This window comes from Nicotiana tabacum, chromosome 19 (genome assembly GCF_000715075.1).
Source record: "Nicotiana tabacum cultivar K326 chromosome 19, ASM71507v2, whole genome shotgun sequence".
NCBI classification, from domain to species: domain Eukaryota; kingdom Viridiplantae; phylum Streptophyta; class Magnoliopsida; order Solanales; family Solanaceae; genus Nicotiana; species Nicotiana tabacum.
This window is the reverse complement of record NC_134098.1, coordinates 4,788,791-4,795,843: the sequence shown is the minus strand read 5'-3', so window position 1 is coordinate 4,795,843 and position 7,053 is coordinate 4,788,791. Positions and strand designations below refer to the sequence as shown.

The following is a 7,053-nucleotide window of genomic DNA, read 5'->3' as shown; positions in this document are numbered from 1 at the left end:
AGTGATAATACAACCTGATTATTCGTTTGCTTCAATAATATACCTAGAAGTGATCCTGGCAGCTCTAATTTTTTTTTCAAATTTTAACTTTTCTTTTTGAAAAAATCAACCGAAATTTATATATATATATATATATATATATATATATATATATATATATATATATATATATATATATATATATATTTCCGGCTATTATTTTTGCAGCGGCTATACAATGTCATTTTCTCATTGAAAACTGGCACAGAAGGGGATATTTTTAAGGTTAAAATGTTAGAAGACATTATCTAAAAATGAGGAATTAAAGTGATAATTTATGTTATCCAATAAAAGGAGAGGAAACGTTTCGTTTCAGAGTAGAAGATTTGCTTCATGAATTAGAGTTGGATAGCACCGTTAGTTTTTGAACACATTGTGTGAGTGAGACTAAATGTGTTCCACTTTAGCATATTGAAGAGACTAAATATGCTTAGGGCTATATTTGAGGGACTAAAATAGACCTACCCTCAAAGATAAGGGACAATATTGACAAAAAACTCCTAAATGAAATCTACAAAATTATTTTTAGATACACTATTTTTTATTTTATAGCTCAAACATATTATTTAATACTACTTACATTTTTTCTAAAAGAATTTATTGACATGAGGAACATGTGCAAACCTTAAGACTAGTTTCTATTTAAAAAGACTAAGGTTTAATTGTTTTTTGAAATGGTGACTTAATTTAATTAGTGTCTTAAAAATATCTTTCTAATTTTTTCCGGGAGAAACTTATATTTTTATATTCCCCTAAATAACATAAATGTAATGATCTTTCAAGGATAGTGACTTTTCACGTGTTGACATATCAAACTCCACTGCAATGTGTTAGAATTTTTTTATATTTTAGTTATAAATATTTTTAACCAAGTTTTATTTCCTCGTTGAAAATACTAAAATATTAATACTGAAACCGGTCAAAATTTTGACTAGCTTTCACTGTAAAATTTAAGAATCCTAAAATTAGGGCACATTTCAATGGAGAATTGCTTTCGCCATTGAAGATGACGAGAATTTCTCTGCTGCGTTACTTTTGCAAAGGTATCTCATGCTTTGCTATTTCACGCCCTTGTTCGGCAATAACAATCAGAGATTATTCTTCTTCTCAGAGCAACACATCTATTTCTTCGGCAAAGGGTAAATGCAGGTTTGATAACGTCAAGTGCGTAGATGATGCCGTGAGTCTTTTCCGTCGAATGGTAAGAACGCAGCCTCTTCCTTCGGTTTTTGACTTCTCGAAATTATTAAAGACTATGGTAAATATGAAGCATTACTCTGCTGTTCTTTCCCTTTTTCGACAAATGCAGAAATTAGGCATCCCAATTAATGATTTCATCTTGAATATAGCAATTAACAGTTATTGCCTAATTCATCGATCTGACTGCGGATTTTCAGTGTTAGCCATTTACTTGAAGAGTGGCATTCCATTTGATGTCGTCACCTTTAGCACCCTGCTAAGGGGACTTTGCAGAAAATAAGATAAAAGATGCGGTTAACTTGTTCAAAATGTTGGTGAGAGAGAATATTTGTGAGCCTAATGAATTCATGTATTTAATTGTCATGAATGGGCTTAGCAAAAGGGGTCATACTCAAAAAACTTTCGATTTGCTTAGGGTAATGGAACAAGGAAGCACTAAGCCCAATGCATACATCTATAGCATTGTTATAGATGCCCTATGCAAAGATAGGATGTTAGATGATGCTATTAGCCTTTTTGAAGAGATGAAGCAAAAAGGCATTCCTCCAAATGTTGTCACATATAGTTCATTGATTGATGGTTTCTGTAAGTTTGGTCAGTGGGAAAAGGTTAGGACTTTGTTCATAGAAATGGTAAATCTTAATATTTATCCAAACGTATGCACCTTCAACATAGTGACCGATGGACTATGCAAAGAGGGGAAAGTTGAAGATGCTGAGGAGGTAATGAGACACATGATTGGAAAAGGTGTAGAGCCAGATGTGGTAAGCTACAATGTGATAATCGATGGATATTGCTTACGTGGCCAAATGGATAGAGCAAGGAGACTTTTCGATTCGATGATAGATAAGAGCATTAAGCCCGACATTGTTAGTTATAGCACTTTAATAAATGGGTACTGTAAGAACAATAAATTGGATGAGGCCATGGATTTGTATTATGAAATTTCTCGAAACGGATTGGAACCTAGCATTGTTACCTACAATACTATCTTGCAAGGTCTATTTGAAGTTGGAAGAATTGACTTTGCGCACAAATTCTTTGCTGAGATGCTATCTATAGGGCTCAAACCTGATTTATGCACTAATCGCATTTTGCTCTGTGGTTATTTCCAGAATGGGCTTCTTGAGAAAGCTATATCGCTATTTCATGAGTTGGAAGTAAAGAGAGAAGATACTGATATTGAACTTCACACTGTTGTTATTGATGGATTATGCAAAAACGGTCAGCTCGACAAAGCTCATGCTATTTTTGAGAAGCTTTCTCTAATTGGATTGTTTCCTAGTGTGATAACATACAATACAATTATAAAGGGATTTTGTCAAGAAGGATTGTTAGATGAAGCTAAAAATATGCTAAGAAAAATGGAGGAGAATGGTTGTTCGCCAAACAATGGCACCTACAATGTTATTCTGCGAGGATTCCTCAAGTTTAGCAAAATCAGTGAAATGACAACTTTTTTGAAGGAACTGACCGAAAGGGACTTCTCATTTGATGCAAGTACTGTAGAGTTACTAATAGATGTTATAGCGAAGGATCCTTCTTTGCTTAACATGATACCACAGTTTCACTCGGGAAGTAAGAAGTGAATACTTATTTCACTTGGCTTATTCAGCTATACTTATCACTATGATACTATTTCCTTTTACCTCTGCGAAAGAAATCAGATCAATGGAATTGTGGCTGCTGTAAGAATGGCAATTAGAACACCGCGAGCTTTCCAAGCAAGCTTATTGAGTAGGTACATCAGTTCTAATATTCGATTGTTATGCCACTCTACTTTAACTTGGAAATCATGTTTTATTGCACTCTTAATATGAGAAATGATGCGAGTTTCCTTATGTATACACATTATAAGTCCAGGAATTATATTTTCAGATGAGAAGCTTCTTCCTGTGTTCAATGAGAGAGTGAAGCATGGTGCTGGGAATAATTCTTCTCCAGGAAATAATACTTTTCACAGATTTTAAAGCTAGGAAAACTTCGACTAGAATACAAGGCTAACAAGTTCGTTTTATATCTGCTAGTGCAGGTATTTCTTTTAATGTTGTTATGGTTTATGCGTGTATATTAATTTTTATATCTCTGACTATTGAAGGATCTCGGAGGAATGATATATCAAGTATATCACAGAGGAAATCAGCAAAGTAGTCAAACTTCAGGAAGAGCTAGACACCTACGTTGACTGATGTTTTGTTGCTTTATAGATTTTAGACTTGCTATCAAATTGCTCTGGCTATTAAGGATGAGGTTGAAGATCTTGAAAAGGCTAGCTTTAACGTTGACTGATGAAGCTGTTTTAAGAGAGGGTTTGCTCTTAGGAAGACTGAGGAAGCTTTCTACTTGAATTGGGCTTTACATTCATTCAGGATAAGCAACTGTCGTGTTCAAGACTACCCAGGTTGATATTTACTCTAGTCAAATGATAATTATCTGTCAAAGTCTTCAAAAAAAATAATCTTTATCAAAGTCTATTGTGCTTAGCTGCTTATTCAGAAGTTTCTTCCTACATCAGAATTTCTATCTTAGGTAGCCTATGCATTTCCCCACTAAACTAGCTTCTAAAATTCATGCACCCTTCACTCAAAGAACATGACGAAAAAAAGGATAAGAACATGAATTAGACGAGTTTAAGGAATAGCTGCTTATTCAGAAGTTTCTTCCTACATCAGAATTTCTATCTTAGGTAGCCTATGCAGTTCCTCATTAAAGTAGCTTCTAAAATTCAAGCACCTTCACTCAAAGAACATGACGAAAAAAAGGATAAGAATATGAATTAGACGAGTATAAGGAACGTAATGTTTCCCCACATTTCTGAAAGATTAACATGATGTCCAACAGTATTGTAAGGAGGGGACTGAAAGATTCATAAGCCTCTTTACATGTGTGAAATTGGTTCTTTCTTTCCAATAGTTGTCCAGTAAAGCTAAGTGCTGCATAGAACCGGGAGGTGTTTTGTTTTTATTGGGGAAGTTTTTTTAAGGTAGTATTTGTCTTCTTTGTCCCAGGGCTTGGTTCAGTAGTAAGACCGCAACACGTGATGTTAGTCGCACTTACTGCCGAAATACTTTAGTAGTGAAGTGAAGATAGGTAGAGGGGTGGGTCATTATCCACCAGGTTTCGAACAGTGGGCCACCTCGCCCTTGCAGATTTCTCGGTTATGAAAAAGTAGTATTTCTGTTCTTTGACATGGTTCTAATCATTTTTGCCATTTATTGTGACAGATTGCTCTGGGTAGGGGTCGCAAACCAGCGGGTCGGATATGGACGGGTCGAAAGCGGGTTAAGTAAAAATGGATAAAATATCCGACCCACCCTAACACGGATAAAAATGGCTTAACCGACGGATAATATGCTTAACCATATCATCTATTGTTTCTTACCCAAGTCTTGTTTCTATAGTTCTCTTAACTCCATCAAAGTGAGCCTTCGTAGATATACAAATGTCATCTTTGTATTATAGATATTATACCTTGTTTTTTTTTTTTACTTGGAATTGAGATAAAATTTAAATTCCTATTTTGATAGCAGATTCAGCTTATGTTTTCCACTACATGTTGAGATTAAATTTCTAGAAAACATAACAATGAGAGAAAATTTTGCAAAATTTCCAAGAATCTCAGGAAAATTCTAAAATGATTGATTGAGTTATGACTTAAAAGCTCAAAACCAAGTTTTTGTTTGCACTTTATTTGACAAAACAGTGATTATGTTTCCATATCATTAGAATATTCAAGGAATCCTCTTTGTTTAACTTATGTAATACCCTGCATGAACTGTGGTAATTATATGTATTAGTGAGATTAGCTAATTACTGATATGTAGGTAGGGTGGGTGGCATTTGGGGTGAGGCTGGGGTGGACGTAGCATTGGATAGTTTTAGAAAATGATTGTAGGGGCTGGTGATGATCCATTCTTGACCCGTGGTTATCCATTTGCTAAAGCGGATAATGTGGATATGATCCATATTTTATCCGCGTTGAATAAACAATTATACGGCCCATTTTTAAGCGGATGACATGGGCGGATACTTACAAATTTTATCCATTTTGCCAGCTCTAGCTCTGGCTAACAATGAAGTTGAACTTGGTTGTACATTCATTCTGGATAACCAACTTCGGTGTTCAAGACACTACCCGGGTCGATATTTACTCTAGTCCTCATTTTCCAAGTCAAATGATTATAATTTTCTCCGTCAAAGTCTTGTTCTTCAAAAAAAAAAAAAAATCTCTCTATCAAAGTATATTGTGCTTAACTACTTCAGAAGTTTCTTCCTACATGAGAATTTCTATCTTAGGTAGTCTATGTATGTTCCTACTAAACTAGCCTCTGAAATTCATGCACCCTTTCCCCAAAGGACAGGACGAGAAAAGGAAAAGGATAAGAACATGAATTAGACAAGTTTAAGAAACATAATATTTCTGAAAGATTAACATGATGTCTAACAGTATTGCAAGAAGGGGACCGAAAGATTATAAGCACCTTCATGTATGTGAAATTTGTTCTTTCTTTCCAGTAGTTGTCTAGTAACTCTAAGAGCTGGATAGAATCGGGAGATGTTTTGTGTTTTTGGGGACGTTCTTCGCTTAAGGTAGTATTTTTCTTCTTTGTCCGTTGGGCTTTGGTTTAGTGGTAAGAGCGCAATGCATGATATTAGTCGCACGTCACGTGTTCGAACCTTACTGCAAACAAAACTTTGGTATTTAAGTGAAGAAATTTAGAGGGGCGGGTCATTTTCCACCGAGTTTCAAACCGTGCATTAGCTGACCCTCGGGGATTTCTCGATTAAAAAAAGTAGATTTTTCTTCTTTTATGTGTTTCTAATCATCTTTGCCATTTTTTGTGACAGATTCATACTCACATGTGCTATTCAAGCTTCAATGACATGAGCTGTTCCATTACGGACATGGATGCTAACGTGATCACCATCGAGGAATCCCGGTCTGATGAGAAGCTTCTTTCTGTGGTCCGCCGGCGAGTGAAGTACGGTGCTGGATTATACGCATCCATTCGCCAAAGATTGAATCAACAGTAGAAATTGCTGACAGAATCAGCAAAATGCTTGCAGTCCTTGATGCCAACATCCTCTGAGTCAACCCCGATGGTGGCCGTAAGATGTCCAAGCATACTGAAGTTAAGTCTGCACTCAGCAACATGGTAGTTGCTACTAAGCTCCCCCTTGCACAGTTGGCCAACACCAAGTGAGCTTGAATTACCTTAATTGATCCAACGAGAAGTCTGTTTGAAATTGCACATGCAGAAACATTACCTGGTTATAACAGGGTCAGACTGTACAAACCCATTCCAAATGAGGTCTTCCCCTAGGGTACGGTTGTGCTTCCTATTGGTGAAGATAAGTGGGCCGCGCTGAACTTGGAATTCCCCAATGAGAAGTGTAGCGCCTAATTATGTATTACAGCAGAGGCATGTTACTTGCGTTTATCGTCCTCTTAAACATAGAGGATGAACTGAAACAAGGTGACTCTAGTTACTATCTATTTAAGGAACTTTTCTGAAGTATTTTCTGAAAAACAAAAGTGCTGTTGTGGAAGTTAAATGGCTATTAATATGATATTAACAGTTTAATTCTTTGTTTATTCCCCTAGTTATTCCTTTTGTTCTGTTTAGTTGTGATTGCTGTCTCCTTCAGGATTAGGTGAACAAAGCATGACTTTGGTGATGGACATCCGTCCTGTTCCTACTGCTGTTCTAGTCTAATTTTACACACACACACTCACTCTCTCTTGTGTAGAGATACACATTAGCTGAACCATATAAGAATCTTTTACATGATATTATAGAGCAGATTTAACTT

The 7,053-nt window shown here is 35.9% G+C and overlaps 1 pseudogene; it reads left to right on the top strand.

Moving 5' to 3' along the window:
- The first annotated feature begins 943 nt into the window (after nucleotides 1-943).
- On the top strand, nucleotides 944-6,824 carry LOC107788338 (uncharacterized; annotated as a pseudogene).
- The last annotated feature ends 229 nt before the right edge of the window (nucleotides 6,825-7,053 follow it).